We start from the raw sequence: 22,310 nt of genomic DNA, 5'->3' as shown, positions 1-22,310 counted from the left end.
CCATGTAGACAACATGGGTGGAGGTAGCCACCCACTCTCGGTGTAGCCGGTGGCTAGGGGTGATGCGATATATGACATATTGTTGGCATCTTGGTCCATATCGAGGGCCTCCTCGGAGGCATAGTACAGTACGTCAGTTAAGTCCTCGATTGTAGCAACTAGGTGGGTGTCGGGTGCAAAGAAGGAGGCGGCCGAGAAGGAAGCGGATGGCGAGGAGGATTCGGCGGCACGGTGAGCATCCAGGCTCGGGAGCAGGTCCGACGGGGCAAAAGTCCATTTTTAGGTATGGATTACCAGCCTGAGATACTTTTGTGACAGACATGTAAAAACTATAAACACCACAATTTTTTTATTTGTGATGGGTGCTATGTGATCGGGCGCCATGCATTTTAAAATTTAAACTGACCAGGGCTATCGTTTAAGGGATGCGATTAAATGGTCGATGCAATGTGATCGGGCGCTATGCATTTAAAATTTAAATTGGCCGGAGATGAGCAAATGTTTAGGGGATACGATTAGACGACCGGTGCTATGTGATCAGGCGCTATGCATTTAAAATTTGAATTCACTAGATATGGGCGAACGTATAGGGGATGCGGTTATATGGCCCGTGCTATGTGATAGGGCGCTATACATTTAAAATTTAAATTAGCCAAGACATGGATGAATCTTTTAGGGGATGCGGTGAGATGGCCGGTGCTATGTGATTGGACATTGTGCATTCAAAATTTAAATTGGCTAGATATGAGCGAACATTTAGGCAATGTTGTTAGATGTCCGACTCCCGTGTCTATGCCCGCGCATAAATATTGTGACCATTTTGGGGTTAGCTTGCAGATGCCCTAACCTCACATGTACATCGTGTTTTATTGTCCTATTCATGAATACTTTTTTTAAATGTTGTCATGAATACTAAAGACAACTCCAAGGCACCAACGCATTTGGTCCGCACGTGTTCATTTGGGTCGAAACAGATGAAATCATCGGTCCAACGCGCCGACGCTAACCCAAAAATGGACCGTTCGTTGTCCGTCTGGACGCATTCCCGACACATATTTGCGCCTGATTTGCATCCATGCGGACATAAGACTGATGCGCCACGCGTTCACTCTGTGTCCGTTTCAGTCCCACATGTTGGCCGCCGAACCACCACCCGTGGTTATAGTCAATGCGGCCACCTAACTCAGGCCCCCATGACAGCCTGTGGAAGCATCCAACACACGCTTATTTTAAATGCCAACCATTTCGGAGGGGCTCATCCACTTTCCACTTTTGTCCACATCTGACCACAGTCGCCCCTGTGCTAGCTGGCCATGGGCTTCTTCGGTGGGTAAGGAAAGGGCAAGGCAAAGCAAGAGGGAGGCTGCTCGTCGCGGGCGCCGGCGAGTTGGGCGCTGGTGCTAGCGGCGGGGAGGGCGCGACAGCCGCGGAACTGGTTGTACATCCCGGTGCATAGTGCATGGTACCACTGGGAGTACCGTGTCCCGTTGCCATGGTCCGACAGCAACCTCCCCCACGGCCTGCATCTGTACCCCACCGCATTCTGGTGTCGGCGGTGCTGCAGTCCCCGCCGGCACTTGCAGAGGAGATCCACCAGCGGCATGCCCAGCTCACGCCGGCACAGCGCCGCGACTCGACCTACGCGGCTGACTACCCCAACTGGGAGGTGTGGTTCGCGACGGGGCACGACGTCTTAAGTGGACTTTGATAGACGGTTGACCGACCATTTTAATGTATCATTATGTTTATTTTATTTTCATGTTTTAATTTTTTGCTTATTTGGTTTATTTAAGTCCACGCGGACAATGTTGGGTGCACCGTCCAATCCAAACAGAAAACGAACACAGACATTTGCTCGACCCACCCAAATGAATAAAAACCGAGAAACACATCATCTGTTTGCATCGGCGCCTTGAGTTGCCCTGACAGCTCTCCTGTTGGACTTTAAAAAAAAAGCGTTCTCCTTCGGCCAACCAAGCTAGGCTAGTCTCATATTTAGGGGTATGCATCCATGCATGCGTCTGTGTACAGCCAACCAAGCTAGGCTAGTGCATCCAAAGGGACCCACTCACCACCACGGCTGGCTGACCGGTCCGGTGGCCCGCCACGCCCACGCCCACGCCCACATGCACAGCACACCCACGTAGCCGCGGCAGCTGCTGTGCTGCAGCAACAAGACGTACTACGTATAATGGAAGCTGCCAAGCCTTTTGGTTTGGTCACTCACGAGGGCTGTGCTTCCCTGTGTGCTCTGTTCTGCTCTGCCTCCCCAACCCACTCGAACCAGCCCAAAATCAAACTAGATCCTAGCCATATTAATTAGTCCTCCAGTATCGTCAATGGCGCCACCCTCCACGCTACTCGGCATGGATAGGAGTTAGAAGATCGTTGTGTCCTATCGTACTAGTCAAGGATCTTCAAGTCAGCTGCTCCTCACATACCTGGTTGGATCCACTACTTACAGGAAGGACTATGGGCTGCTCAGATCAAAGCCAAGCCAATCAAAGCTGAAAATATTAGAATTTGGGTAGAACAGAACTTACTATGTTTTTGTTGACAATGTTTTATAGAACGGGTATTGGTTGATAGTTCTACCTACTTTGTATTTATACATATAAATTTATCAATGAAAATACCGTAGAACAATTGTTCTCAGTCTACGGTTCAAAAAAAATACAGTACTACTTAAGGATCCTTGTGTTGTCAGACCATGATCACAAGATGGTAGTCGTATTAATCAGACCTCCAGCGTCGTCATCCCGTTCTTCCATAATGGAGGCTGCGTGTGCGCTGCGTCGTTGCGTCTCTTGCATGTGCGCGTGCGATCGTGTCGTGCTCGTCGTTGTCGATCGATAGCCGTGTTGGGTTGGGCCAGCGCAGTGCAGCGCAGCGCAGTACTGCTGCTAGCTGCAGTGCAGCAGTGGGGCTGGCTGGGTTCATGCATGGTATGGTACCGTAGCTAGGCTCGGTTCCTTTCGCGTCGGGGTTCATACGCCGAGTCAACGGCTAACTAGCGCGCCGGCCGGTGTCTGTAGCTTTCAGCTGAGCATGCAGTGATGCATCATGCACTGCCCTGCCCCTGCGCCACAGTGTGGACAGGTCAGGGCTGGCAAAGTGCAGTGCAGCGTGCGACGCGGACGGACGGACGGACGCGCGCGTAACGGGGAAACATGGCACTCCATGCCGCCGTATCTCGTGGACCGGTCCATCCAATCTTCCCTCGCTCGTCGCTGATCGGTTTTGGGCTCTCGAAAACGACGGACCTTTTTAACAAGTTTTGGTTCAGATTTAGTGCGATTTTCTTTTTTTTTCTTTTTCTTCGATGGAGGGTCCTTTCATTAACTCAAATTGTACAAGGGAGAGGATACAAACAATCGATAACGCCACACAATCTCTATATAGATATGATGCACACAGCCAATAACAACATGTCCAACAAAAAGTAAACAAAATCATTTCCACATAGTCAAAGTGACCATAATAACGCCCTGTTCAGAATCGCGCCGCTCCACAACTCGGCTTCCGAAGCGGGCGGAGCTGCAGTTTCCTCGCTCCATGGATTCCGGGAGTGGGTGGGTTGCCAAACAAGCCCTAAGTAAGACACTCCCGCCTATATTATCGTGCTAAACTCGGTATTTTGTCAAACCGATGACCATGTATATTAGCTACCTATGTGGCCCGACAAAAGTTTAACGCTATTTGGATGATTCACCTATTGAAATATATTGCACCCCTTGTGGGTACGAATATTCAACTGTCTCGCCCTTCTATAAAAACATGCCGAGGGGTCCTTACCCCTCTGATCACGTTTTTCAGTGTGGTCTTATACAACATCCGGGTCGGCTCATCTTAGTCGAATCGGTGATCTCTGCACGGCCTATCAAACATCTATTGGTCTTGGACGCACCGGTTTGGGTCTTTGACGAGATTGAAAAGTGCATACGGTCCTTTTTTGGGCTGACAAAGAAAAGGTGAATGGCAGACAATGCCTCGTCGCTTGGGACACGATCTGTCGCCCGACGTGCTACGAAGGGCTAGGAGTCAAGGATCTACAGCGCCATGCGTTGGCGTTGCGCGTTAGGTGGGAATGGCTTCGCCGGACGGACCCAACTAGGCTGTGGCAAGGCATCAAGATGATTGAGGACAAGGAGGCTACGATGGTTTTTGACGCCATGGTTAAGATCTCGGTGGGTAACGGTGCGAGCATTATTTTCTGGAAGGACCGATGGGTCCATGGATTCACATCTGGCCACTAGTGTGGCACGAACACATGATAACTCTGAACGTTTTTTATGGCAAGTTTCAGCTTTTTTGTTTTTTTTCGGATGACAACGTTAGTTGTAAAAAACGTCAGAGCGGGGTTGCTTCATGCCACACATGTGTGACTTATCGTTTGAGTAAAAGAATGAGCAATTACCCCCAACCAAACGTATTTTAAGAAAATACCTTCATGCATAACTGTGATTTTTTTCCTTGTAAGATAGCAGGAGGAGTTAATTGCATGGAGATACCACAATTGTACGGTATCTAAACTCCATATAAACACGTATGGCGCTGAAAATGACTGGTGGGGCTCTCCTATTAGGTCCGACGTGGCATGTTCTTTAAAAAAACACTTGCTTTATATGTAATCACGCAAACGCCCTTGTTTACCAAAAAGAGGCTAACATTTTTTCCCCACAAAAAACATCCGCGCAGACCACTACGCCCGTCAAAGGCTTCTAAAAAAGTACAGACCTACGGACTTTTATAACCCAAATGTAGACACGTCCAGGCCTTTGTGGTTGTTGTTTTTTTCGCGAATACGCAAAGCGTGCGTATCATTCATTAATAGGTAGAAAAGAGTGTACAAGGAGGGTTGGGCGCTAGAGCGCTAAGTATATAGGGATGCCTTAGCCGCTAGCGCGAGCATGATAGAGGTTGGGTATGCTCAGCCCCAGAAAAAAAATCAGTCGCCTATGGTGCTATGGTAGCTAACCCAATCGCTCCTGCCTTGATCCGGGAGCTCGTTTCTTCGCGGATGTCATGGCATAGCTGTGTGGCAGAGCGGGTGCCGCCGTCAAACACGCAATGGTTGCGGTGCCTCCAAATCGACCAAGCGATGAGCAAGATGAGCGAGGAGAGGCCTTTCCTGTGAGCCGCCGGGGCATTGGACGTGGCGGAGTGCCACCAGTCAAGGAACCGAGAGCCGACGGTCGGCGCATGAACTTGAGGGGTGCACCAATCCAGACATCGCTGCTAGATTTGCCGTGGCGGGCCAGACGTGCAGCGGTCCAGCACCGGTCCTGGAGAGCCAGCCACGCGAAGAACTTGATCTGAAGGGGGGCCCATGGTCTCCAAGTCAGCTGCCAGTGCAGTGCACGGATGGAACCAGCGAATAGTGAGTCGTAGCAAGACTTGGCGGACTAGCGGCCGCTGGTAGTCCAGCGCCAGCGCAAGCGATCCGGCTCGTCGGAGAGGGCGGTATGCTGAAGGCGGCGCCAGAGTTCGATGTACTGAACCATGGCCACGAGAGAGAGAGCACCTCTAATGTCGCGGATCCAGGCGTGGAGGTTGTAACACCCACAATGCGGCTATATCTCCCACGTGTCGGGGCACGACTTAGAGGCATAGCCGCATGGTAGGATTGTCGCAAGAGGGGTAATCTTCACACATCCCATGTACTGAATAAGAAAGGGATAAGGAGTTGGCTTACAATCGCCACTTCACACAAATACAAGTTAAACATACATCATCCAGATTACAATCAAGGTCCGACTACGGAACCAAAAATAAAAGAAGAAAACCCAAATGCTAGATCCCCAATCGTCCCAACTGGGCTCCACTACTGATCAACCGAAAAAGACGTAAAAACATCGATCAAGATCTTCATCGAGCTCCCACTTGAGCTCAGTTACGTCACCTGCACTGGTATCATCGGCACCTATAACTGTTTGGAAGTATCTGAGAGTCACGAGGACTCAGCAATCTCACACCTGCGAGATCAAGACTATTTAAGCTTATGGGTAGGAAAGGGTAGTGAGGGGGAGCTGCTGCAAAGCAGTAAGCATATATGGTGGCTAACTTACGCAAATGAGAGCGAGAAGAGAAGCAAAGCACGGTCGAGAAGCTAAAAATGATCAAGAAGTGATCCTGAAGCTACTTATGTTCAAGCATAAAACAAGAACCGTATTCACTTCCCGGACTCCGCTGGAAAGAGACCATCACGGCTACACACGCGGTTGATTCATTTTAATTAAGTGAAGTGCCAAGTTCTCTACAACCGGATATTAACAAATTCCCATCTGCCACATAATCGCGGGCACGGCTTTCGAAAGTTCAAACCCTACAAGGGTGTCCCAACTTAGCCCATCACAAGCTCTCACGGTCAACGAAGGATATTTCTTCTCCCGGGAAGACCCGATTAGTCTCGGAATCCCGGTTACAAGACATTTCGACAATGGTAAAACAAGTCCAGAAAGCCGCCCGATGTGTCGACATTCCGATAGGAGTCGCACGTATCTCGTTCTCAGGACACACCGCATAGGTCAAGCTATGAGTAAAACCAGTCCTCAAGTTGCCCCGAGGTGGCCCCGCAGGTTGCCCAGTTCGGACCAACACTAAGAGAAGCACTGGCCCGAGGGGGTGGGGGGTTAAAATAAAGATGACCCTCGGGTTAATTACTCCCAAGGGGAAAAGGTATAGGTTGTTAGGCAAATGTAAAACCAAGGTTGTGCCTTGCTGGAGGAGTTTTATTCAAAGCAAATTGTCAAGGGGTTCCCATAACACCCACCCACCTAAGGAACGCAAAATCAAGGAACATAACACCGGTATGACGGAAACTAGGGTGGCAAGAGTGGAACAAAACACTAAGCATAAGGCCGAGCCTTCCGCCCTTTACCAAGTATATAGATGCATTGATTAATTAAGATATAATAATGGTATCCCGAAAATATCCATATTCCAACATGGAACAAACTTCAGCTTCACCTGCAACTAGCAACGCTATAAGAGGGGCTGAGCAAGCGGTAACATAGCCAAACAACGGTTTGCTAGGAAAGGTGGGTTAGAGGCTTGACATGGCAATATGGGAGGCATGATATAGCAAGTGGTAGGTATCGCGGCATAGCAAAAGAGCAAACAACTAGCAAGCAAAGATAGAAGTGATTTCGAGGGTGTGGTCATCTTGCCTGAAATCCCGCAAGGAAGAAGAACGAGTCCATAAAGAAGACAAATGGACGGAGTCGAACGGAACCTCGCAACTCCGGAACGAAACCGAAGCTAACGCAAGAAGCAACCCGGAAAGAAGCAAACAACATAGTAAACAACCAAGCATAAACATGGCATGATGCACAATCAAGTATGATGCATGTCCGGTTTAATGAAACATGGCATGGCAAAGTGCACAAGCAAAACTACAAGTTAAGTGGAGCTCAATATGAACGAGTTGCATATTGACGAAACACCACAACAATTATTTAGTTCTCTCTCATTTAAGTACTCAACAACATTAAATGTTTGTTAGCATGGCAAGGGGTGAAGCATAAGTAAACTAACTATCTAGGCAAGTTTAAATGAGGCCGGAAGCAACAAACACAATTTCGGAAAATCCTCATGTGCATAATATGAATTTGGTACTGTTCTGCCCTAAACCATATTTTATAGTTTTTAAACATGCAAGAAAAGTGCACCATGTTAAACTAGGCATTTTTCTACCCCATTTACATATAAAGTTTATTTAAAATGGAGCTACAGTTATTAAGTTATGAATTAAATCATTTTAGCATGGCATTTGAGCAAATTAAACAAACAACATTTTAAACATTTTTAACATGGATGAAAGTTCGATATTATGAAACTAGATGAAAAACTAATCATTTTTCATATATAATTTTTTTACATATGATGCATAGTTTGAGAGTTATTATATGCATGAGGTGCAAGGGTTTTTTTGTAAAACTGCAAAACCCAGGTTAATAGACAAATTCGCCGATCTAAAAAAACGTAAGTGGGCCAAATCTGGCTGGCCCGATAGCAGGGGAAAAAAGGGGGAGGGCGCTCAGGGGTGGCCTCACCATGGGCCAAGCCCAGGCTGAAGAGAGGCCAAGCAGGCCTGCTCTCTCGCTGGATCGCGTCGAGACGGGCGCGGTCAACGCAAGCGAGGCAAGCAGGCACCGGATGAGCGAGCTCCTACTCGTTGTAGAGGAAGCAGAGACCGCAGTAGGCGATGGCGAAGTAGGTGATGTCGCGCTGTGGCTCAAGGGAGTCGCCGCGGCGAGGGACTCCGACAACAAAGGGCTCGCGGAGGAAGGGTGATCCGGCGGGGATCCGAAGGGCGGCGACGAGGACAAACGGCGGCCACGGCGGTCTCCTGTACGAATAGAAAGAGAGAGACCTCAGAGAGTTGCGTGAGACGGGAGGGAGAGCAAAAGGGAAAAATGAAAGGGAGAAGGAGAGGGACGGTGAGACCCGACCTGGTCATGGTCAAGGCGAAGCAGAGGTTGGGTGCTAGCCTTGGCGATTGGCACCCACGACAATGCCTGTTGCCTGAAGAACGAAGGAAGGGGAATTCAGAGAAGAAAAACAGGGAAGTGAAGAAGAAAGATACGGCGATGGAGATGTCAGGGGGAAGAAGGAAGCAAGGGCAGTGCGGGGCACCCGTCTGCTCGTCGGGGACTCGCCGGAGCAGCGAGGCAAGGTCGGGGCCGGCAGGGAGGCGGCTCCACTGAGCTGCTGGTGGCGGAGGAGCTCGGGCATGAGCCCCTGCTCAAGGAAGAAGACGGGAAGGCAGCAGAGCAGGGTGAGGTCGGCCCGATCCGGAGCTTGGATGGCGTCGAGGCGGATCCTGGTGGTTGCGGTCGCTGGCGGGAGGCGGCATGGAAGCAGATCAACGACGACTGGTCTCGAAGAAGCGGGGCGATGGCCATGGTGTCGAGGCAGGACTGCTGTTGCACGAAGAGAGAGAGATGAGACTTCGAGAGAGAGAGAAAAAAGGAACCAAGTGAAGGAGGAGAAATAAAAGGGGCACGACGGGAGGGCCCCTGGTCGCCGGCGGCTCAAGAAGCTCGAGATCGAGCCTCCTGCTCGATCTGGAGGTGGGCACTCGGCTGGTTGTGTGCCCGAGCGCGAGGGGAGCAGGGGAGCTGCGGATGCGGCGAGGACCGAATAGGGGAGGCGGCGGAGCTGATTGGTTGGGTGGATCGAGGGAGGCTTCGGGATGGAGGGGATCGAGAGGGGCTGTGGTGATTGGTGGGTTTGGATCCGGAGGGATCCCGAGGTGTGTGGCGACGGCTCGACGGGACAAGTCCCTAGATTTTAGGGTTTGTCCAAAATAGACTAGGAGTGGACTATATATATGGAAAGGAGAAGAGTTTGGATCATCGGATTAAAATCAGACGGCTGAGAAACTATAGGTTAGAAAGTCCAATTAAGAAAACGGAGATATTTCATAGATGTTTGGGGATGATCCGGAACCAATGGTGACGACTGCCCGGGTCGGGTCCGGGACAGCTTTCAGACGCGCGCGCGAGGAGGTCCGCGGGCTCACAGGAGAGCTTAGGTTGGGCCTGGCGGTAGGTAGTGGACTGTGCAGAAAGCCTTGGGCTGAGAGAAGAGAAGAGAGAGACCCGACAACTGTTTTCGGAGACCGAAAACATCCAACGTTAGACCGGCTATACTGCTGCTATAGTTATCCGTTGGGGCGTCAAACGGACTCCGAATGCGATGAAACTTGGCAGGCGGCCTACCGACAACATAACAACACCGCATGCCAACTTTCAACCCATTCCAAGAACATTTTTTGGCCACTTATATTATTTCGGACGTGCCACGGGTGCGTGCAAGTGTGTATGTGCTCAGAACGGATAACGGATGGAACTAGGGGAACCCGGACGAAGTCAAGTTTTCAAAACATGATGATGCAATGCACATGATGACATGGCAAGATGCAACACGCAAGCGAAAGACAAGGCAACAACAATGAATAACTGGAAGTCACCTGGCGCGTTGGTCTCGGGGCGTCACAACACTCCACCACTACAAGAGGATCTCGTCCCGAGATCTAGGATGGCACCGGAGAGAAACGGAAGAGGAAGAGGTAAAACAAAGTTGCTTCTTCGACAAACGAGTGAAACCAAAGAACCTTGAGAGGTAAAACCATTTTCGAGAAAAGAGTAGAACAGAGATGATCGAAGTTGGAAACACTCCGTTAGAAAAGAGGAACATGGAAAAACGAAGAGAACCAAGAGGTTGAGTGACAAGATAGATATTTGGCCTACTCCGGTTAAAACAAGATAGAGAAGGAATAAGAATGACATAATTTGGACAGCACTCCGACTGAAAGGAGATGCAAGACTTGATAAGATGAAAAGAACTTGAACCGAGGACACAACACTCCGGTTAAATGGATAAGCATGAAAAGAGCACGATCTTGAGAAAAACGAGATGATTGGTCGAAGATAGTAACATCACAATGCCTCCGGAACGAACGAATAGAAGCTAGATCGTCGAAATAAGAGAACAGAGAAGGAATGACAACTTCTACCACAATTTAATTTGGAAAGCATCCTTGCAAGAAGGTTAGAGCAGAGTTGTTGAAAAACCAACAACGAAGATATGATCCTCGTGGGCTTATTGAGACATCTCAAAACTTGAGGTGAACTTCTGCCACTAACGAAAACAATTGCTTGCTTGAGATCAATGAAGATATGAAAACTTGTTCCACCAAGAGGATAAAGAGCAAGCTTGGTTCATTGAGAAGCACCACAATAGCAACATCCTTAGGTAAAGCTTTAGGTGAAATATAACCCAAGATAACTCCAATGAAGAGATTGGTGGCTTTAAAATACCTCATTCTTGAAAACAGTTGAATCATGAAACACGAACTCAAATTGTCAAGAATGACATAATACCACCTCAAATGATAAGGTAGAAAGGATTGAACTTTGAAATGCAAGATGAAGAGTGCTTGAACTCCTCAAAACAAAACATGTGTCGAACACCATGTTTATTTGAGAGTATAGCTTGGCGGATCTTAGCTTCGAGAGGAAACTTGACGAACAATTGAAGAATGAAAGGAATGCCTGATGAACCACCATGTAGAGCCTCCATGAAGAACTCCGGTAACAAAATGATGATAAAAAGAAAGAGAAGTTGAAAACACAAGGTGAAGCCTTGTAATGATTTAGATGGATCTTCGCGATGATATAATTTGGAACTCCGGAAAAAGAAAAGATGAAACAATTGAAACCGAGAATTTGATGAGCTTCCGGAATAAGGAATTGAATTTACTCGATGAAACAAGAATAAGAATTACATTATGCTTATCCTTCACCAATTTAAATTGATGACAAGCAACGGATTTGGCATACTAATTATTCTCGTAGAAAGGATTAAGAGAGATATAGCGCGAACTTGAGAAGGACTTCAACGAACCACCGGTAGAATTGGAAAGAACGAATGAATTGATATGATAACGAAGGAAGAGAAATCTCGAACCGAACCATCATAAGAATTGAAAATGAACGAAGAAAGGATAAAGAACCACCGGGAAGAATTAGAGAACGAATGAAGATACTTGAGGGGATTTAGATACATGAGAACGAAGAGATCACGAGCTGATTAGAGAACACTTGAATGATGCACCGGTAAGATTTGGATAACGAGAGCTGAAAGCTGGAATGGATAATTCTGAGATGATGGGCTCCGGAGAATCAAACTGAAAACCTCCTGAAATGCTTCAGATGGGTGAAAAGAATTCTCACAAACGAAAACAATTATGAGAGGATGGTATAAAGCTAGCACCATGAATCTTGAAGAGAATGGAGCAAGATTTAAGAGAAACTCTTCTTCGGTCTTCACAAACCCGAGAATGACGACGAGAAACACCACCATGAATTGTTGAGATACTCCGAGATGAAAATTAGAAAGGTCGAACCAATGATGAAAAGAATTTGAAAGATCTTGGAGAAATACATATGACTGATGATAATTCATTCTTACGTCAAACTTGGAAAATAATTTGAGAGTAAATCCGGGAAGATTAGAAGAGTCAGGTAAGATCCTGGGAAAAGACCTGTAGGTTAGGGCCCACTCAAGAGAAACACCGTTGAATGATTACTTGAAAGGGAGATTGCGCCGGTTGAATTAAGTTTCTTGAATGAGATAACATCCTCAAAAGAACTTGAGCGAACTGAGAATGGAAACGAGAATCTTCTGAGACATCTTCAGCACTCCGGAATAATTGAATAACGAGAAGTGGATGATTAAGAGGTGCACTGGCATGATAAAACATTTGAAACGAGGAAAAGGATATGATCGACAAAGCTTGAATTGAATTCACCGGAGAAGAAAAGAGAACGAAGAATAACGATAAACTTGTAGAGCATCTTCATGAGAACCACCGGTAAGAACATTGACATAAAAGAATGAAGAGACTTCCCATGAATAAAATGGATAGTTGATTTGAATATCTCCGAGTCCTTGAATAAAAAGGGTGGGAGGGCGGGAAAAACAAAAGTAACTTGGAACGGATGAAACGAACATCATTGGGAAAACTGAGGTTTGATCTTGCGAATGTTGAAATGATCGGATCCACTCGAAGAGAAACACACCGGTTGAAAAGGATTGTCATGACAATCTCGATTATCATGAAGGATTAGCATCCACATCGAAATGTGAGAACACCGCTTAGGAAAAGGTGTGGATTCAACACTTGACTTCGAAGCAACTCGAATACCAAAATCAAAACAAAAACAAAGAATTGGCTTGCAAAATAAGCCGGAACAAACATATGATAGATCCCATATCGTATCATGTGTCTATTGGAAGATATCCTACGATATACTTGAATTCCCACTTATCAACTCCCGAAACTTTCCGGTTATGCAATCAGGTGTTGGGGATACAGGGGAAGCATAATATCTCACCCAAAACTAACAAATCCTACATCCAGCTGTATCCATCCTTCAACACATAACCAAGAAACCTTCGGAAATCATTTACCTCAACCTTTGAAAAGCATCCGGTATACGAGTTATGGCAATACTCCCGAACTCCCGCCCCGGTACTGGGTGGCATCGAGGTTATCTCACCAACAACTGCATAAAAGAGATTTTCGATGTCGGCGAACTCAGGTATTCCAGAACTGCAACGATAAAATTGTGACGACAACACCTCGGAGCTCGACTCCCCGGGACACTGCCACAACCCCTAAATGTCATGAGGCACCAAGAACAATGTTCTCGTCACAAAACCATTGGAACGATTCCAATATGCCCACGTGATCCTAAAAAAATCGTGAAATTTGGGGAGAGAAGAGTCAAAACTTCTACGTCAGGAGGCCTCATCAGAGAGACAAAGGGACTGAGGAGTAAAAATAATCCTACTCTCCGATATATATAATCCTAAGACTCAAAACATTTTGTTCTAGACTCAACAACGTCAACTATTCGATCAAGCAGGGGGCTCCTAAGTCGGGGAAGGCTTTGATACTAACTTGTAACACCCACAATGCGGCTATATCTCCCACGTGTCGGGGCATGACTTAGAGGCATAGTCGCATGGTAGGATTGTTGCAAGAGGGGTAATCTTCACACATCCCATGTACTGAATAAGAAAGGGATAAGGAGTTGGCTTACAATCGCCACTTCACACAAATACAAGTTAAACATACATCATCCAGATTACAATCAAGGTCCGACTATGGAACCAAAAATAAAAGAAGAAAACCCCAAATGCAAGATCCCCGATCGCCTCAACTGGGCTCCACTACTGATCAACCGGAAAAGACATAAAAACATCAATCAAGATCTTCATCGAGCTCCCACTTGAGCTCAGTTACGGTACCTGCACTAGTATCATCGGCACCTGCAACTGTTTGGAAGTATCTGTGAGTCATGAGGACTCAGCAATCTCACACCCGCGAGATCAAGACTATTTAAGCTTATGGGTAGGAAAGGGTAGTGAGGGGGAGCTGCAGCAAAGCACTAAGCATATATGGTGGCTAACTTATGCAAATGAGAGCGAGAAGAGAAGCAAAGCACGGTCGAGAAGCTAAAAATGATCAAGAAGTGATCCTGAAACTACTTACGTTCAAGCATAACACAAGAACCGTGTTCACTTCCCGAACTCCGCTGGAAAGAGACCATCACGGCTACACATGCGGTTGATTCATTTTAATTAAGTTAAGTGTCAAGTTCTCTACAACCGGACACTAACAAATTCCCATCTGCCACATAGCCGCGGGCACGACTTCCGAAAGTTCAAACCCTGCAGGGGTGTCCCAACTTAGCCCATCACAAGCTCTCACGGTCAACGAAGGATATTCCTTCTCCCGGGAAGACCCGATCAGTCTCGGAATCCCGGTTACAAGACATTTTGACAATGGTAAAACAAGACCAGCAAAGCCGCCCGATGTGTGGACATCCCGATAGGAGTCGCACGTATCTCGTTCTCAGGACACACTGGATAGGTCAAGCTATGAGTAAAACCAGCCCTCAAGTTGCCCCGAGGTGGCCCCGCAGGTTGCCTGGTTCGGACCAACACTTAGAGAAGCACTGGCCCCGGGGGGTTAAACTAAAGATGACCCTCGGGTTAATTACTCCCAAGGGAAAAAGGTATAGGTTGTTAGGAAAATGTAAAACCAAGGTTGGGCCTTGCTGGAGGAGTTTTATTCAAAGCGAACTGTCAAGGGGTTCCCATAACACCCAACCGCGTAAGGAACGCAAAATCAAGGAACATAACATCGGTATGACGGAAACTAAGGCGGAAAGAGTGGAACAAAACACCAGGCATAAGGCCGAGCCTTCCACCCTTTACCAAGTATATAGATGCATTGATTAAGTAAGATATAATAATGATATCACAACAATATCCATGTTCCAACATGGAACAAACTTCAGCTTCACCTGCAACTAGCAACACTATAAGAGGGGCTGAGAAAGCGGTAACATAGCCAAACAACGGTTTGCTAGGAAAGGTGGGTTAGAGGCTTGACATGGCAATATGAGAGGTATGATATAGCAAGTGGTAGGTATCGCGGCATAGCAAAAGAGCGAACAACTAGCAAGCAAAGATAGAAGTGATTTCAAGGGTATGGTCATCTTGCCTGAAATCCCGCAAGGAAGAAGAACGAGTCCATGAAGAAGACAAACAGACGGAGTCGAACGGAACCTCAACACTCCGGAACGAAACCGAGGCTAACGTGAGAAGCAACCCGGAAAGAAGCAAACAACATAGTAAACAACCAAGCATAAACATGGCAAGATGCACAATCAAGTATGATGCATGTCCGGTCTAATGAAACATGGCATGGCAAAGTGCACAAGCAAAACTACAAGTTAAGTGGAGCTCAATATGCAACGAGTTGCATATTGACGAAACACCACAACAATTATTTAGTTCTCTCCCGTTTAAGTACTCAACAACATTAAATGTTTGTTAGCATGGCAAGGGGCGAAGCATAAGTAAACTAACTATCTAGGCAAGTTTAAATGAGGCCGGAAGCAACAAACACAATTCCGGAAAATCCTCATGTGCATAATATGAATTTGGTACTGTTCTACCCTAAACCATATTTTATAGTTTTTAAACATGCAAGAAAAGTGCACCATGTTAAACTAGGCATTTTTCTACCCCATTTACATATAAAGTTTATTTAAAATGGAGCTACGGTTATTAAGTTACGAATTAAATCATTTTAGCATGGCATTTGAGCAAATTAAACAAACAACATTTTAAACATTTTTAACATGGATGAAAGTTCGATATTATGAAACTAGATGAAAAACTAATCATTTTTCATATATAAAGTTTTTACATATGATGCATAGTTTGAGAGTTATTATACGCATGACGTGTAAGGGGTTTTCTGTAAAACTGCAAAACCCAGGTTAATAGACAAATTCGCCGATCTGGAAAAAAACGTAAGTGGGCCGAATCTGGCTGGCCCGATAGCAGGGAAAAAAAGGGGAGGGCGCTCAGGGGTGGCCTCACCATGGGCCAAGCCCAGGCTGAAGAGAGGCCAAGCAGGCCTGCTCGCTTGATCGATCGTGTCGAGACGGGCGCGGTCAACACGAGCGGGGCGAGCAGGCACCGGATGAGCAAGCTCCTGCTCTTTGTAGAGGAAGCAGAGACCGCAGCAGGCGATGGCGAAGCAGGAGACGTCGCGCGGTGGCTCAAGGGAGTCGCAGCGGCGAGGGACTCCGGCAAGAAAGGGCTCGCGGAGGAAGGGTGATCCGGTGGGGATCCGAAGGGTGGCGACAAGGAAAAACGGCAGCCACGGTGGTCTCCTGTACGAACAGAAAGAGAGAGATCTCAGAGAGTTGCGTGAGACGGGAGGGAGAGCAAAAGGGAAAGAATGAAAGGGAGAAGGAGAGGGACGGTGAGACCCGGCCTGGTCATGGTCGAGGCGAAGCAGAGGCTGGGCGCTGGCCTTGGGGATTGGCACCCATGACGTCGCCTGTTGCCTGAAGAACGAAGGAAGGGGAATTCAGAGAAGAAAAACGGTGAAGTGAAGAAGAAAGAGACGGCGAGGGAGATGGCAGGGGGAAGAAGGAAGCAAGGGCAGTGCGGGGCACCCGTCTGCTCGTCGGGGACTCACCGGAGCAGCGAGGCAAGGTCGGGGCCGGCAGGGAGGTGACGCCGCAGAGCTGCTGGTGGCGTGTCACATCCCAAATTTTCAATTTGGAATGTTATACATTAGATCATCATGCATATCATATTTTATTTTGCATTTTGGTTGATCCTAGAAATTCTACGCAACTCAATGACCCACGAAGAGAGTTGGGGATTTCGTTATTTTCATATTTGAGTTCTCTCAAATTTGAGAATAGGATCATTTGATTTTATTTATTTTATCATCAATTATTTCTATTACAAAAATATGAGAGAGGGAATAAAATGACTTTCCCAAAATACAGAAATATTGAGGATTTAATAATAAAATTAAATAAGATTTTATTTCGGAGTTTTTCGTTGTTTTATTTGAATTTAGGAAAAATGTGCGTTTTTCAAAATTGCATTTAGGGCCCAAATAAATGTTCACCTTGTGCGGCTTGATTTTAGAAGCCCGTGAAAATTTATTTCGAAATTTTTGGAGTCGATTTAGTATTTCTTCTTATTTTTCTTCCGAACGGAATAATTAAAAAAACGAACCGTCTTCGGGCCGTACCCGAGCGGGACACCACCCGGGGGTAGCCTTTAAATAGCGCCGCCCCGAGCCGCCCCAGCCCATCAGCCCCGCCTCGATCCGCGCGCGCCGCCGGAGCCGCCGCTGCCGACGATCCCGCCGCCCGAGGTTCGTCGCGCCTCGTTTTCCGTGCCGAAAAGAAATTCGGCGTTCGTCATTTTTCTTTTCTCGGGTTAAATCCGTGATTTTTCTGATCGCGATTCCTGATCCGATTTTCGCTTTAGTTTAACTTTTCGCTCGTTTATCGGAATCAGGCGATTCAAGCGCCTAGAGTTTCGTCTCAAAACCCTCTATCCATTTAACCAGCTTAAACAAGTTTTTGTTACTGTAAAATTTTCCCAAGATCCAGATTACTAGAACGAAGTTGTTTTCTTTCGCCATTTGACTTTCGTTGCTTCGTTCGATTTGATTCTTTTTGCCAACCGGAGTTCTTAAGTTGAACTTTATGGTTAGATCTCTTATTTGAGTTTTACATGTGCATTAGATGAGTACTTATTGTATGCTTGTTTGTTTGTCTGTGATAGAATACCCAGAGTGCGCCGCCTGTTACTTCGAATCATTAGGTTTCGCGGATCATCAGCAAGGCAAGTAACACTTTGATCATACCTTTCCTACTACCCAGTTTTATTGCATTAGATCAATCCTCACACATTGCATGATTAGGATCTAATTAAATTTTGGGATGAAAAGTAGTTGAGGTAGTACCTATTACCTGTTTATTATCAAACCTTTGGGAGTTACTTCTACGTTTGGTTATTATGCCATGCTATGCTAGTAGACGTGGATTGGGTGAGTGAAATCCATGACAGATGTGAGATTGTTAATTAATGGTTTATCTAAGGTGGCAACTTAAACACACATCTGGGTGGACTGAGGCACCTGGGTATTCCAGGACTTGCCTGTTTTCTTTTGGACCGCCACCCAGGCTCAAAGGGATCATGAGATTATTCATACTAGAAACTTCTGTGTGCAGCCACAAGCTATTATGGGCTCTAGCATAGCTGACTAAGTTGTGCGAACTCTTATAGTGGTAGACTAGCAGATTTAGGGGATGTAGGTGGTACGGTCTACCCGATCGTGAGGTGCTAGCGCTTCTGAAAGACTATGTCTCGGTCATCCGTCTTCTCAAACACCATGTAGTGCAAGAAACCAAACGGAGGCGATCGAGTCTTGTGGGGAAAAGTGCCCAAACCTCTGCAGAGTGTAATAAGTAATCATGGTTAGCCGTGTCCCCGGTTATGGACATCTTGAGTATTTAGTACTTGGATTTTCATGTGAATCTCAACATGTTACTCTAAATCAATTTTGTTGGGTTATGTTTAATGATGATGCTTAATTGGGATTGAGAATGATGTTAACCATTCTCAATGTTTAACAACCACCATGATAGTAATTAAATTTTATTCCTTTGAAGTAGGGAAAAATTGGCTTTACGCAAATCTGTAACCATAGAGCTTTCCACCAGCCAAATATGCATATAGTATAGCTGTTTCATTCCATTACTCTCTATGTGTTACCTTGCCAGCATATTCCATGTGCTGACCCGTTTTCGGGCTGCAACGTTAATGTTGCAGACTTTTCAGACGACGATTAAGGAGTTTTAGGTCGTGGTTCTATACTCAGTGATGCCGTTGGACTTGATGGACTCACTTATCTTCCAAGCCTTCCGCTATTATCGTTATTAGATGGCCTTAAGCCATACTTATTGTAATAAGTTCTCTTTTGAGACACTCGATGTAATAAGTGTGTGATTGCTACTCTGCTATAAATCCTCCGAGTACTATGTGGTGTCAGCATTACTGATCCAGGGATGACACCGGAGCACAGAGATCAGACTGTTTGAGGTCTGGTCGCTACAGAGATGGTATCAGAGCACACGCTGACTGTAGGACACGACCACTGAGCTAGAGACCTAGATCATTATTCACTCTCTTCTCTTCTGACCTCTCATCTTTTCTACTCTTTAGGATGGCGGATGCAAGGAAGAAGTTCACGCAACCGGATGAAGATACACCCTTTGGACGTCACTTGAAGGAAGTCACTAGATACCTGAATATAGGAGTACCAAGCTTCACGGGAACCTACAACGCCACTTTACCTGAAGAAGAGCGCTGGATGATTCAAGTTCAAGTTCCAGGAAGGACGTTCATGCCAGTCACTGAGCCCATAGAGTTTTCTTTTGATGCACCAACTTGGAATCTAGGAAAGAGCATGGCAGCTCACATCGCCATGGGACGCATTGGAGAAGTCTACCGCAAGGATCTCAAGGATACTATCTACCAGATTTGTGGGCGCCGAGATGAACACTGGGAGATGATCAGCACCAGGAAGGATAGATCAATCGCAACTTTTATCCAGGAGCTAAACCAGCATATTCCACGACAGGAGAACCAGATGTGCGCCGACATGATAGACCTGAAGAAGGCAAAGACTAGAATCAAGGAACTGGAGGAAGAACTCAAGGCTACGCGTGAAGATTATGAAGAGGAAATTGAAGTATTGGTGGAGAAGAATGACGACCTGATCAAGAAGATTGGAATATTTATGGGAGACCCTACGCCAGTAGATGAAGACGAAGAACCCCAGGAAATTAGCCCGGAAGACTACATCATCATCGACGGCACCGACTCGGAAGCAGATAGTAGCGATGATGATTATGTTGATGAAGCTGGAGCAGATATCATGGAGTCAACGACCGTAGAATATTTCTAGTAGACCACCTCATCAGTAGTAGTAGTCCACCATGTAAATATAGTAGTCCGAGCACTTTTGCGATAGATAGATCGATTGTATGCCTTTGTTTGATTGAATGAAGTGAATTGTTTGCTTTTGCCTCATGTGCATATGGGTAGTGTTTTCTCTTTAGACCCCCTCTATTCTTATATCTCATATTTTCTAAACCCTCAGATGCCTCCGAGACGTGACCCCGGATTTAACTTTCCACCGGAGCTCACCCAGTTGATCCAGCAGCAGAACACATTGATACAGTTGCTAGTCCAGAATTAGAATCAGGGGAACAACAGCAACCCACCACCACCACCACCACCACCTATTGACCACTTAGCCCGTTTTCTTAGGTTGAATCCACCGGTGTTTTCCAGTAGCACCGAGCCGATAGTAGCAGATGATTGGCTCCGCAAGACAGCTAGGGAGTTGACCACAGCAGGATGCACAGATGCGGAGAAGGTGAAGTTTGCCGCACATCAGCTAGAAGGACCCGCAGCATCATGGTGGGAGAATTTTACAGCCACTTTCCCAGTCGACACTGTCACATGGGACCAGTTTCAGCAGGCTTTTCGTACTGCACACGTTTCAGCAGGAGCTATGGCCATGAAGAAGCGTGAGTTTCGCAACTTGCGCCAAGGAGGAAGGACAGTTGGCCAGTATGTGGAGGAATTTAGTAAGCTAGCACGTTATGCCCCAGATGACGTCGCTACGGATGCAGCTAAGCAGGAGAAGTTTCTAGAAGGACTGAATGATGAGTTGAGCATGCAGTTGATGGTAGCCACCTTCAACAACTACCAGGAGTTGGTAGATCGTGCTCTTATGATTGAAGGGAAACAGCAACAAATTGAGAATCGCAAGAGGAAGTATGGACAAGGAAAGTATAATTCAGGAGCTCAGCGGAAGCCACGTTTTACCCCTAGACCGGGAGGACATTTTCAGCATACTCATGGAGGAGGTAGCTCGCACAATCACAATGGCACCAAGAATGGTAATGGCAACGGAGGAAGCAACGGCCAGAACCGCACCAACCCCTCAACCCCAGCCAAGGACCTAAGCCAAGTCACTTGCTTTAAGTGTTCGAAGACAGGACACTATGCCAATGAATGTCATGAATTACAAAATGGAAATAGCAATGGAAGTTCTGGGAAGAAGCCGAACCCTTTCAACAGGGGACAGGTGAACCACGTTAGCGTGGAGGAGGTTGAAGCTCAGCGCGATGCAGTAATAGGTAAGTTTTTGGTTAAGTCATTTACTGCACTCGTACTTTTTTTATACTGGCGCATCGCATTCATACATCTCAAGGGGATTTGTGGATAAGTATAACCTACCAACCCAAGCCCTTAGGTCACCCATGTTAGTAACCTCGCCCGGAGCAGAGTATGTGGCTAGTCTATGGTGTGATCGGTTACCATTAAGGATTGGTAACTATGTTTTTCCCTCAGACCTAATAGTATTGGAATCTCAAGGATTGGATGTGATATTAGGCATGGATTGGTTATCAAAGTATGAAGGGAATATTGAATGTGCTAGTAAGACAATTTTGCTTACCACACCAGAAGGGAGAAGGATCAAGTATGTATCCTGGCATGTGCCAAAGAGGACTCAAGTAAATTGCCTAATAGGAGTTGTGCGGGAGGAAGTACCAGTGGTAAGGGATTTCCCTGATGTATTTCCAGAGGAGTTGCCAGGCATGCCACCGGATAGAGATATTGAGTTTTTGATTGAGCTATTGCCAGGCACAGGTCCAATATCAAAGAGACCATATAGGATGCCAGAAAAGGATTTGGTGGAAATTAAGAAGCACATTAAGGAATTACTGGATAAAGGATATATTCGCCCAAGTTCTTCACCTTGGGGATCGCCAGTACTTCTAGTGGAGAAGAAGGATGGATCGTTAAGGATGGTTGTTGATTATCGAGGATTGAATGAAGTAACGATCAAGAACAAGTACCCGCTACCAATGATCAACGATCTGTTTGATCGATTGCAAGGAGCTAAGGTATTTTCCAAGATCGATCTGCAATCAGGATACCACCAGTTGAAGATTCGAGAACAGGATATTCCGAAGACAGCTTTTACCACCAGGTATGGGCTATACGAGTATACCGTTATGTCATTTGGTCTGACTAACGCACCTGCCTATTTTATGAACATGATGAACAAAGTGTTTATGGAGTTTTTGGATAAGTTCGTCGTAGTGTTCATTGATGATATCCTGGTTTATTCGAAGAATGAAGAGGAACATAAGGAGCATTTGCGTTTGGTACTTGGAAAGCTCAGAGAACATCAATTATATGCCAAGTTCAGCAAATGTGAGTTTTGGTTGAAGGAAGTAGGATTCCTCGGACATGTTATATCTGGAGAAGGTATAGCAGTAGATCCCGCTAAAGTTGAAACCGTGACCAAGTGGGAAGCC

The sequence above is a fragment of the Triticum dicoccoides genome, chromosome 5A (assembly GCF_002162155.2).
Source record: "Triticum dicoccoides isolate Atlit2015 ecotype Zavitan chromosome 5A, WEW_v2.0, whole genome shotgun sequence".
In the NCBI taxonomy this organism is placed as follows: Eukaryota; Viridiplantae; Streptophyta; class Magnoliopsida; order Poales; family Poaceae; genus Triticum; species Triticum dicoccoides.
The sequence above is the reverse complement of the archived record's forward strand: the minus strand, read 5'-3'. Positions refer to the sequence as shown.